The sequence below is a fragment of the Mustela nivalis genome, assembly GCF_964662115.1.
Source record: "Mustela nivalis genome assembly, chromosome: 8".
Lineage (NCBI taxonomy): Eukaryota > Metazoa > Chordata > Mammalia > Carnivora > Mustelidae > Mustela > Mustela nivalis.
The window spans coordinates 117,040,421-117,053,556 of NC_139027.1; positions in this window are offsets into that span (position 1 = coordinate 117,040,421).

The window sequence follows — 13,136 nt, forward strand, 5'->3', positions numbered from 1 at the left end:
GCCTCCCAGGAATAAATCCCACCTGGTGGTGATGGATAATCCTTTCAATGTACTGTTGGACCCTATTAGCTAGGATCTTGTTGAGAATTTAGCAAACTGTGGAAGGAACCTAGATGCCATTCAACAGATGAATGAGTAAAGAAGATGTAGTCCATATATACAATGGAATATTACTCAGCCATCAGAAAGGATGAATACCCAAGTTTTGCATCAACATGGATGGAACTGGAGGAGCTTATGCTAAGCGAAATAAGTCAAACAGAGAAGGAGACTTATCATATGCTTTCACTTATTTGTGGAACATAAGGAACAGCATGGAGGACATTAAGAGAAGGAAGGGGAAAATGAAGGAGGTGGAGAATCAGAGGGGGAGACAAACAATGAGAGACTGTGGACTCTGGGAATCAAACTGAGGAGAGGCGGGTGGGGGGATGGGTGAGCCCGGTCATAGGTATTAAGGAGGGAGTGGATTGCATGAAGCACATTGTTCATTATAGACAAACAATGAATCATGAAACACTAATCAAACACTAATCAAAAACTAATGATGTACTGTATGGTGTAACATAACATAATAAAAAAATATCTTAAAAAATCCTTCATCACTGTATAAGTCATGGGGGGATGTGAGGACAGCCCAGGGGAATACAGTCAACAGTTCTGGAATAACGCTATGCAGTGACAGAGGGTGATTGCACTTACTATGGTGAACATTGGCAATGCATTGAACTTCCAAATTACTATGTTGTGCATTTATTTTTTTTAATTTTTTATTTTTTATAAACATATATTTTTATCCCAAGGGGTACAGGTCTGTGAATCGCCAGGTTTACACACTTCACAGCACTCACCCAAGCACATACCCTCCCCAATGTCCATAATCCCACCCCCTTCTCCCAAACCCCCTCCCCCCAGCACCCTCAGTTTGTTTTGTGAGATTAAGAGTCACTTATGGTTTGTCTCCCTCCCAATCCCATCTTGTTTCATTTATTCTTCTCCTACCCACTTAAGCCCCCATGTTGCATCACCACTTCCTCATATCAGGGAGATCATATGATAGTTGTCTTTCTCTGCTTGACTAATTTCGCTAAGCATGATACGCTCTAGTTCCATCCATGTTGTCGCAAATGGCAAGATTTCATTTCTTTTGATGGCTGCATAGTATTCCATTGTGTATATATACCACATCTTCTTGATCCATTCATCTGTGGATGGACATCTAGGTTCTTTCCATAGTTTGGCTATTGTGGACATTGCTGCTATAAACATCCGGGTGCACGTGCCCCTTTGGATCACTACGTTTGTATCTTTAGGGTAAATACCCAATAGTGCAATTGCTGGGTCATAGGGCAGTTCTATTTTCAACATTTTGAGGAACCTCCATGTTGTTTTCCAGAGTGGCTGCACCAGATTGCATTCCCACCAACAGTGTAGGAAGGTTCCCCTTTCTCCGCATCCTCGCCAGCATCTGTCATTTCCTGACTTGTTGATTTTAGCCATTCTGACTGGTGTGAGGTGATATCGCATTGTGGTTTTGATTTGTATTTCCCTGATGCCGAGTGATATGGAGCACTTTTTCATGTGTCTGTTGGCCATCTGGATGTCTTCTTTGCAGAAATGTCTGCTCATGTCCTCTGCCCATTTCTTAATTGGATTATTTGTTCTCTGGGTGTTGAGTTTGCTAAGTTCTTTATAGATTCTGGACACTAGTCCTTTATCTGATATGTCGTTTACAAATATCTTCTCCCATTCTGTCAGTGGTCTTTTGATTTTGTTAACTGTTTCCTTTGCTGTGCAAAAGCTTTTGATCTTGATGAAGTCCCAATAGTTCATTTTTTCCCTTGCTTCCCTTGCCTTTTGCGTTGTTCCTAGGAAGATGTTGCTGCGGCAGAGGTCGAAGAGGTTGCTGCCTGTGTTCTCCTCAAGAATTTTGATGGATTCCTTTCGCACATTGAGGTCCTTCATCCATTTTGAGTCTATTTTTGTGTGTGGTGTAAGGAAATGGTCCAATTTCATTTTTCTGCATGTGGCTGTCCAATTTTCCCAGCACCATTTATTGAAGAGGCTGTCTTTTTTCCATTGGACATTCTTTCCTGCTTTGTCGAAGATGAGTTGACCATAGATTTGAGGGTCTATTTCTGGGCTCTCTATTCTGTTCCATTGATCTATGTGTCTGTTTTTGTGCCAGTGCCATGCTGTCTTGATGATGACAGCTTTGTAATAGAGCTTGAAGTCCGGAATTGTGATGCCACCAACGTTGGCTTTCTTTTTCAATATCCCTTTGGCTATTCGAGGTCTTTTCTGGTTCCATATAAATTTTAGCATTATTTGTTCCATTTCTTTGAAAAAGATGGATGGTACTTTGATAGGAATTGCGTTAAATGTGTAGATTGCTTTAGGTAGTATAGACATTTTCACAATATTTATTCTTCCAATCCAGGAGCATGGAACATTTTTCCATTTCTTTGTGTCTTCCTCAATTTCTTTCATGAGTACTTTATAGTTTTCTGAGTATAGATACTGTGTCTCTTTGGTTAGGTTTATTCCTAGGTATCTTATGGTTTTGGATGCAATTGTAAATGGGATTGACTCCTTAATTTCTCTTTCTTCTGTCTTGCTGTTGGTGTAGAGAAATGCAACTGATTTCTGTGCATTGATTTTATATCCTGACACTTTACTGAATTCCTGTATAAGTTCTAGCAGTTTTGGAGTGGAGTCTTTTGGGTTTTCCACATATAGTATCATATCATCTGCAAAGAGTGATAATTTGACTTCTTCTTTGCCAATTTGGATGCCTTTAATTTCCTTTTGTTGTCTGATTGCTGAGGCTAGGACCTCTAGTACTATGTTGAATAGCAGTGGTGATAATGGACATCCCTGCCGTGTTCCTGACCTTAGTGGAAAAGCTTTCACTTTTTTTCCATTGAGAATGATATTTGTGGTGGGTTTTTCATAGATGGCTTTGATGATATTGAGGTATGTGCCCTCTATCCCTACACTTTGAAGAGTTTTGATCAGGAAGGGATGCTGTACTTTGTCAAGTGCTTTTTCAGCATCTATGGAGAGTATCATATGGTTCTTGTTCTTTCTTTTATTGATGTGTTGTATCACATTGACTAATTTGCGGATGTAGAACCAACCTTGCAGCCCTGGAATAAATCCCACTTGGTCGTGGTAAATAATCCTTTTAATGTACTGTTGAGTCCTATTGGCTAGTATTTTGTTGAGTATTTTCGCATCTGTGTTCATCAAGGATATTGGTCTATAGCTCTCTTTTTTGATGGGATCCTTGTCTGGTTTTGGGATCAAGGTGATGCTGGCCTCATAAAATGAGTTTGGAAGTTTTCCTTCCATTGCTATTTTTTGGAACAGTTTCAGGAGAATAGGAATTAGTTCTTCTTTAAATGTTTGGTAGAATTCCCCCGGGAAGCTGTCTGGCCCTGGGCTTTTGTTTGTTTGGAGATTTTTAATGACTGTTTCAATCTCCTTACTGGTTATGGGTCTGTTCAGGCTTTCTATTTCTTCCTGGTTCAGTTGTGGTAGTTTATATGTTTCTAGGAAGGCATCCATTTATTCCAGATTGTCGAATATATTGCCGTAGAGTTGCTCATAGTATGTTCTTATAATAGTTTGTATTTCTTTGGTGTTAGTTGTGATCTCTCCTCTTTCATTCATGATTTTATTTATTTGGGTCCTTTCTCTTTTCTTTTTGATAAGTCGGGCCAGGGGTTTATCAATTTTATTAATTCTTTCAAAGAACCAGCTCCTAGTTTCGTTGATTTGTTCTATTGTTTTTTTGGTTTCTATTTCATTGATTTCTGCTCTGATTTATGATTTCTCTTCTCCTGCTGGGCTTAGGGTTTCTTTCTTGTTCTTTCTCCAGCTCCTGTAGGTGTAGGGTTAGGTTGTGTACCTGAGACCTTTCTTGTTTCTTGAGAAAGGCTTGTACCGCTATATATTTTCCTCTCAGGACTGCCTTTGTTGTGTCCCAGAGATTTTGAACCGTTGTATTTTCATTATCATTTGTTTCCATGCTTTTTTTCAATTCTTCTTTAATTTCCCGGTTGACCCATTCATTCTTTAGAAGGATGCTGTTTAGTCTCCATGTATTTGGGTTCTTTCCAAACTTTCTTTTGTGGTTGAGTTCTAGCTTTAGAGCATTGTGGTCTGAAAATATGCAGGGAATGATCCCAATCTTTTGGTACCGGTTGAGTCCTGATTTAGGACCGAGGATGTGATCTATTCTGGAGAATGTTCCATGTGCACTAGAGAAGAATGTGTATTCTGTTGCTTGGGAATGAAATATTCTGAATATATCTGTGATGTCCATCTGGTCCAGTGTGTCATTTAAGGCCTTTATTTCCTTGCTGAACTTTTGCTTGGATGATCTGTCCATTTCAGTGAGGGGAGTGTTAAAGTCCCCTACTATTATTGTATTATTGTTGATGTGTTTCTTTGATTTTGTTATTAATTGGTATATATAGTTGGCTGCTCCCACGTTGGGGGCATAGATATTTAAAATTGTGAAATCTTCTTGTTGGACAGACCCTTTGAGTATGATATAGTGTCCTTCCTCATCTCTTATTATAGTCTTTGGCTTAAAATCTAATTGATCTGATATAAGGATTGCCACTCCTGCTTTCTTCTGATGTCCATTAGCATGGTAAATTCTTTTCCACCCCCTCACTTTAAATCTGGAGGTGTCTTCGGGCTTAAAATGAGTTTCTTGGTGGCAACATATAGATGGGTTTTGTTTTTTTATCCATTCTGATACCCTGTGTCTTTTGACAGGGGCATTTAGCCCATTAACATTCAGGGTAACTATTGAGAGATATGAATTTAGTGCCATTGTATTGCCTGTAAGGTGACTGTTACTGTATATGGTCTCTGTTCCTTTCTGGTCTACCACTTGTAGGCTCTCTCTTTGCTTAGAGGACCCCTTTCAATATTTCCTGTAGAGCTGGTTTGGTGTTTGCAAATTCTTTCAGTTTTTGTTTGTCCTGGAAGCTTTTAATCTCTCCTTCTATTTTCAATGATAGCCTAGCTGGATATAGTATTCTTGGCTGCATGTTTTTCTCATTTAGTGCTCTGAAAATATCATGCCAGCTCTTTCTGGCCTGCCAGGTCTCCGTGGATAAGTCAGCTGCCAATCTAATATTTTTACCATTGTATGTTACAGACTTCTTTTCCCGGGCTGCTTTCAGGATTTTCTCTTTGTCACTGAGACTTGTAAATTTTACTATTAGGTGATGGGGTGTGGGCCTATTCTTATTGATTTTGAGGGGCGTTCTCTGAACCTCCTGAATTTTGATGCTCATTCCCTTTGGCATATTGGGGAAATTCTCCCCAATAATTCTCTCCAGTATACCTTCTGCTCCCCTCTCTCTTTCTTCTTCTTCTGGAATCCCAATTATTCTAATGTTGTTTCGTCTTATGGTGTCACTTATCTCTCAAATTCTCCCCTCGTGGTCCAGTAGCTGTTTGTCCCTCTTTTGCTCAGCTTCTTTATTCTCTGTCATTTGGTCTTCTATATCACTAATTCTTTCTTCTGCCTCATTTATCCTAGCAGTGGGAGCCTCCATTTTTGATTGCACCTTATTAATAGCTTTTTTTATTTCAACTTGGTTAGATTTTAGTTCTTTTATTTCTCCAGAAAGGGCTTTTATATCTCTTGAGAAGGTTTCTCTAATATCTTCCATGCCTTTTTCAAGCCCGGCTAGAACCTTGAGAATTGTCATTCTGTACTCTAGATCTGACATATTACCAATGTCTGTATTGATTAGGTCCCTAGCCTTCGGTACTGCCTCTGGTTCTTTTTTTTGTGTTGAATTTTTCCGTCTTGTCATTTTGTCCAGATAAGGGTATATGAAGGGGCAAGTGAAATACTAAAAGGTTGGCAACAACCCCAGGAAAATATGCTTTAACCAAATTAGAAGAGATCCAAAATCGTGAGGGGGGAGAAAGGGGATAAAAAGAGGTTAAAAAAGGTAGAAAGAAAATTAAAAAAAAGAAAAAAAGAAAAAAAAGAAAAGAAAAGAATTTAAAAAAAGAAAACACCTAAGAAAAATGTAAAAAAGAAAATATATATATATTAGATAAACTAGTAAAAAATCGTTAAAAAAGAAAAAGGTAACAGTTAAAAAAAAAATTTTACCCGAAGGCGAGAAAAAAAACAACAAGAAATGAAAAAGAAAAAAATTAAATTAACTGCAAGACTAAAAAAAAAATTACAGGGAAAAAGCCATGAGTTCCGTGCTTGGCTTTCTCCTCCTCTGGAATTCTGCTGCTCTCCTTGGTATTGAAACCGCACTCCTTGGTAGGTGAAGTTGGTCTCGGCTGGATTTCTTGTTGATCTTCTGGGGGAGGGGCCTGTTGTAGTGATTCTCAAGTGTCTTTGCCCGAGGCGGAATTACACCGCCCTTACCAGGGGCCGGGGTGAGTAATCCGCTTGGGTTTGCTTTCAGGAGCTTTTGTTCCCTGAGCGCTTTCCGTAGAGTTCCGGAGGACGGGAATACAAATGGCGGCCTCCTGGTCTCCGGCCTGGAGTAGCCGAGAGCCCAGGGCCACACTCCTCAGTGCGCCCTTAGAGAACAGCGCCCAGTTACTCCCGTCTGCCTGACCTCCGGCCGCGCTCCGAGCTCACCGAGCCTGCGACTGGTTCAAGGTAACACCGAGCTGCGAGCTTACTATAGGCTCTGTCTCTGTAGCCAGCTTTCCCGTTCCAATACCCGCAAGCTCTGCAACACTCAGACACCCCCAATCCTTTTGTGGCCCTGCGGGACCTGAGGCCACGCTGACCCCGCGTGGGCTTCACTCCGGTTTAGCCTCTGGAGCGATGTCCCTCAGCGGAACAGACTTTTAAAAGTCCTGATTTTGTGTGCTGTTGCTCCGCCGCTTGCCGGGAGCCGGCCCCTCCCCCCGGGGTCTGTCTTCCCGTCGCTTTGGATTCACTTCTCCGACGGTCCTACCTTTCAGAAAGTTGTTGCTTTTATGTTTCCAGAATTGCTGTTCTTCTTGTCTTCGATCTGCAGATGGATTTTCAGGTGTTTGCAATCTTTAGATAAGCTATCTAGCTGATCTCCGGCTAGCTGAAGCAGTCTCAGCCTGCTACTTCTCCGCCATCTTGACTCCTCCTCGATATGTTGTGCATTTAAAACTAATACAGCACTGTATGACAACTTTAATAAAAAACACTTTAAAAAATATTCTTAAAATAAAATTTGCCTTTGCATGAAAAAAGAAAAAGACCCATGCACAATATGTATTTGGCTAAGTGATTTTTTAAATAATATTTTATTTTTTATTAACATAAAAAAATATAATATTTTATTAGCCCCAGGGGTACAGGTTATCCCACTTCATAGCACATACCTTCCCCAATGTACATAACCCCACCACCCTATCCCGACCCGCTTCCCCCCAGCAACACTCAATTTGTTTTGTGAGATTAGGAGTCTCTTATGGTTTGTCTCCCTCCCGATCCCATCTTGTTTCATTTATTCTTCTCCTACCCCCAACCCCCCCGCGTTGCCTCTCAACTTCCTCATTTCAGGGAGATCATATGATAATTGGCTTTCTCTGACTGACTTACTTCGCTAAGCATAATACCCTCTAGTTCCATACATGTCATTGCAAATGGCAAGATTTCATTTCTTGAAATTATATACATATATATCACCTCTTCTTTATCCATTCATCTGTTGATGGACATCTAGGTTCTTTCCATAGTTTGGCTATTGTGGACATTGCTGCTATAAAAATTCAGGTGCACATGCCCCTTCAGAACACTAAATTTGTATCTTTAGGGAAAATACCCAGTAGGGCAATTGCTGGGTTGTAGGGTAGCTCTATCTCCAACTTTTTGAGGAACCTCCATGCTGTTTTCCAGAGTGGTTGCACCAGCTTGCATTCCCACCAACAGTGTAGAAAGGTTTCCCTTTCTCTGCATCCTTGCCAGCATCTGTCATTTCCTGACTTGCTAATTTTAGCCATTCTGACTGGTGTGAGGTGGTATCTCATTGTGTGTGTGTGTTTTTTAAGATTTTATTTATTTATTTGACAGACAGAGATCACAAGTAGGCAGAGAAGCAGGCAGAGAGATAGGAGGAAGCAGGCTCCCCACTGAGCAGAGAGCCTGATGCGGGGCTTGATCCCAGGACCCTGGGATCATGACCTGAGCTGAAGGCAGAGGCTTTAACCCACTGAGCCACCCAGGCACCCCTCATTGTGGTTTTGATTTGTATTTCCCTGATGCCGAGTGATGTGGAGCACTTTTTCATTTGTCTGTTGGCCATCTGGATGTCTTCTTTGCAAAAATGTCTGTTCATGTCCTCTGCCTATTTCTTGACAGGATTATTTTTCCTTGGATGTTGAATTTGGTAAGTGCTTTGTACATTTTGGATAATAGCCCTTTATCTGATATGTTGTTTGCAAATATCTTCTCCCATTCTGTCAGTTGTGTTTTGCTTTCGTAAACTGTTTTCTTTGCTATACAAAAGCTTTTGATCTTATTGAAGTCTCAAATAGTTCATTTTTGCCCTTGCTTCCCTTGACTTTGATGATGTTCCTAGAAAGAAGATGCTGTGGCTGAGGTTGAAGAGGCTGCTGCCTGTGCTCTCCTCAAGGATTTTGATGGATTCCTTTCTCACATTGATGTCCTTCATCCATTTTGAGTCTATTTTCATGTGTGGTGTAAGCAAATGGTCCAGTTTCATTTTTCTGCATGTGGCTGTCCAATTTTTCCCATCACCATTCATTGAAGAGACTGTCTTTTTTCCATTGGACATTCTTTCCTGCTTTGTCAAAGATTAGTTGACCATAGAGTTGAGGGTCTATTTCTGGGCTCTCTATTCTGTGCCATTGATCTATGTGTCTGTTTTTGTGCCGGTACCATACTGTCTTGATGATGGCAGCATTGTAATAGGGCTTGAAATCTGGAATTGTGATGCCACCAACTTTGTCTTTCTTTTTCAATATTCCCCTGGCTATTTGAGGTCTTTTCTGGTTCCATATAAACTTTAGGATTATTTGTTTCATTTCTTTGATAAAATGGATGGGATTTTGATAGGGATTGCATTAAATGTGTAGATTGATTTAGGTAGCATAGACATTTTCACAATATTTGTTCTTCCAATCCATGAGCATGGAGGATTTTTCCATTTCTTTGTGTCTTCCTCAATTTCTTTCATGAGTACTTTATAGTTTTTTGAGTATAGACTCTTCGCCTCTTTGGTTAGGTTTATTCCTTGGTATCTTATGGTTTTGGGTGCAATTGTAAATGGGATTGACTCCTTAATTTCTCTTTCTTCTGTCTTGTTGTTGGTGTAAAAAAATGCAACTGATTTCTGTGCATTGACTTTATATACTGACACTTACTGAATTCCTGTACAAGGTCTAGCAGATTTGGGGTGGAGTCTTTGGGTTTTCCACATATAGTATCATATCATTGGCAAAGAGTGACAGTTTGACTTATTCTTTGCAATTTGGATGCCTTTAATTTCTTTTTATTGTCTGATTGCTGAGGCTAGGACTTCTAGTACTATGTTGAATAGCAGTGGTGATAATGGACATTAATGGCTTTTCTCCATTGAGAATGATATTTGTGGTGGGTTTTTCATAGATGGCTTTGATGATATTGAGGTATGTATCCTCTATCCCTACACTTTGAAGAGTTTTGATCAGGAAAAGATGCTGTACTTTGTCAAATGCTTTTTCAGCATCTATTGAGAGTACATATGGTTCTTGTTCTTTATTTTATTAATGTATTGTATTGCATCGATTGATTTGCGGATGTTGAACCAACCTTGCAGCCCTGGAATAAATACCACTTGGTCGTGGTGAATAATCATTTTAATGTACTGTTGGATCCTATTGACTAGTATTTTGGTGAGAATTTTCGCATCTGTGTTCATCAAGGATATTTGTCTGTAATTTTCTTTTTGATGGGATCCTTGCCTGGTTTGGGATCAAGGTAATGCTGGCCTCATAAAATGAGTTTAGAAGTTTTCCTTCCATTTCTAGTTTTTGGAACAGTTTCAGGAGAATAGGAATTAGTTCTTCTTTAAATTTTTGGTAGAATTCCCCTGGGAAGCCCTCTGGCCCTGAGCTCTTGTTTTTTCGGAGATTTTTGATGACTGCTTCAATCTCCTTACCGGTTATGGGTCTGTTCAGATTTTCTCTTTCTTCCTGGGTTCAGTTGTGATAGTTTATATGTCTCTAGGAATGCATCCATTTCTTCCAGATTGTCAAATATGCTGGTGTGTAGTTGCTCTTATGTTCTTATAATTGTTGTATTTCTTTGGTGTTGGTTGTGATCTCTCCTCTTTCATTCATGATTTTATTTATTTGGGTCCTTTTCCTTTTCTTTTTGGTAAGTCTGGCCAGGGGTTTATCAATCTTATTAATTCTTTCAAAGAACCAGCTCCTAGTTTCATTGATTTGTTCTAATGTTCTTTTGGTTTCTACTTCATTGATATCTTTATTGTTCTTTCTCCAGCTCCTTTAGGTGTAGGGTTAGGTTGTGTATTTGAGACCTTTCTTGTTTCTTGAGAAAGGCTTGTACCACTACATATTTTCCTCTCAGGACTGCCTTCACTGTGCCCCACAGATTTTGAACCATTGTGTTTTCATTATCATTTGTTTCCATGAATTTTTTCAATTCTTCTTTAATTTCCTGGTTGACCCATTCATTCTTTAGAAGGACACTAATTAATCTCCATGTATTTGGGTTCTTTCCAAATTTCCTCTTGTGATTGAGTTCTAGCTTCAGAGCACTGTGGTCTGAAAATATGCAGGGAATGACCCCAATCTTTTGATACTGGTTGAGACCTGATTTGGGATCCAGGATGTGATCTATTCTGGAGAATGTTCCATGTGCACTAGAGAAGAATGTGTATTCTGTTGCTTTGGGATGAAATGTTCTGAATATATCTGTGATGTCCATCTGGTCCAGTGTCATTTAAGGCCTTAATTTCCTTGTTGATCTTATGCTTGGATGATCTGTCCATTTCAGTGAGGGGAGTGTTAAAGTCCCCTACTATTGTTGCATTATTGTCAATGTGTTTCTTTGATTTTTTTAATTAATTGGTTTATATAATTGACTGCTCCTATGTTAGGGGCATAGATATTTAAAATTGTTGGGTCTTCTTGTTGGACAGACCCTTTGAGTCTGATATAGTGTCCTTCCCGTCTCTTATTCAAGTCTTTGGCTTAAAATCTAATTGATCTGATATAAGGATTGCCAACCCAGCTTTCTTCTGATGTCCATTAGCATGGTAAATTGTTTCCCACCCCCTCACTTTCAATCTGGAGGTGTCTTTGGTTCTAAAATGAGTTTCTTGTAGGCAGCATATTGATGGGTTTTGTTTTTTTTATCCATTCTTATACCCTGTGTCTTTTGATTTAGCCTATTTACATTCAGGGTAACTATTGAGAGATATGAATTTAGTGCCACTGTATTGCCTATAAGGTGACTATTACTGTATATTGTCTCTGTTCCTTTCTGGTTTATTACTTTTAGGCTCTGTCTTTGCTTAGAGGACTGCTTTTGATATTTCCTGTAAAACTGGTTTGGTGTTTGCAAATTCTTTTTAGTTTTTGTCTGTCCTGGAAGCTTTTTATCTCTCCTTCTATTTTCAATGATAGCCTAGCTGGATATAGTATTCTTGGCTGCATGTTTTTCTCGTTTAGTGCTCTGAATATATCATGCCAATACTTTCTGGCCTGCCAGGTCTCTGTGGATAAGTCTGCTGCAATATAATATTTGTACCTTTGTATGTTACAGACGTCTTGTCCTGGTCTGATTTCAGAATTTTCTCTTTGTCACTAAGACTTATAAATTTTACTATTAGATGATGGGGTGTGGACCTCTTCTTATTGACTTTGAGGGGGGCTCTCTGCACCTCCTGGATTTTGATGCTTGTTCCCTTTGCCATATTAGGGAAATTCTCTACAATAATGCTCTCCAATATACCTTCTGCTCCCCTCTCTCTTCTTCTTCTGGAATCCCAATTATTCTAATGTTGTTTCGTCTTATGGTATCACTTATCTCTCAAATTCCCCCTTGTGGTCCAGTAGTTGTTTGTCTCTCTTTTACTCAACTTTTTTATTTCCATCATTTGGTCTTCTATATCACTAATTCTCTCTTCTGTCTCATTTATCCTAGCAGTAAGAGCCTCCATTTTTTTTTTGTACCTCATTAACACGTTTTTTAATTTCAACTTGGTTAGATTTTAGTTCTCTTTTTTCTCCAGAAAGGGCTTTTATTTCTCCAGACAGTGTTTCTCTAATGTTTTCCATGCCTTTTCCGAGCCCAGCTAGCACCTTGAGAGTCATTCTGAATTCTAGATCTGACATATTACCGACGTCCATATTGATTAGGTCCTAGCCTTAGGTATGGTCTCTTGTTCTTTTTTTTTTTTTTTTTTTTTTTTTTTGGTAAGTTTTTCTGCCTTGTCATTTTATCCAGATAAGAATATATGAAGGAGTGAATAAAATACTAAAAGTTTGGCAAAGAACACAGGAAAATGTGCTTTAACTAAATCAGAAGAAACCTCCAATTGTGGGTGGAAGAAAGAGGTTAAAAAGAAGTTCAGGAAAAAAAATAAAGAAAATAAAAAATATAAAAAAGAAAATATATATATTAAACTGGTGAATAAAACAGAGTCACCCACTTAATTTTGGAAGTATTTTGGTTTCTTAGAAGAAACTACCTCCCCAAATTTTAAAGAATGTATATATATATATATATATATATATATATATATATATATATATGTTTGTGTGTGTCTATACACACACAAAATAAGTGTAAACACAATGAAAAGATGGAATATGAATATAAAGCTGAAATATTTTTTTAATTTCTAAAAGAGGAGTTGATAAGTTGGTTGTGAGAATAAAGAAAAAAAAGTGGAGGGCATTTTCTCAGGCTAGAGACTAGAACAAAGCCCTGTGCTAAATTTAAGGTATATTTTGACATATTAGAAGAAGTTTTATCCCAGATTTTTTTAGAACAAAAAACCCTATCTGTATACAAAAAACAAAGTTAGATACAATGAAGGATAAAATATGACTATAATAATGAACGTTCAAAAATATATATTTTTATGAAAGGTATTGTTAAGATTAACTAGTTA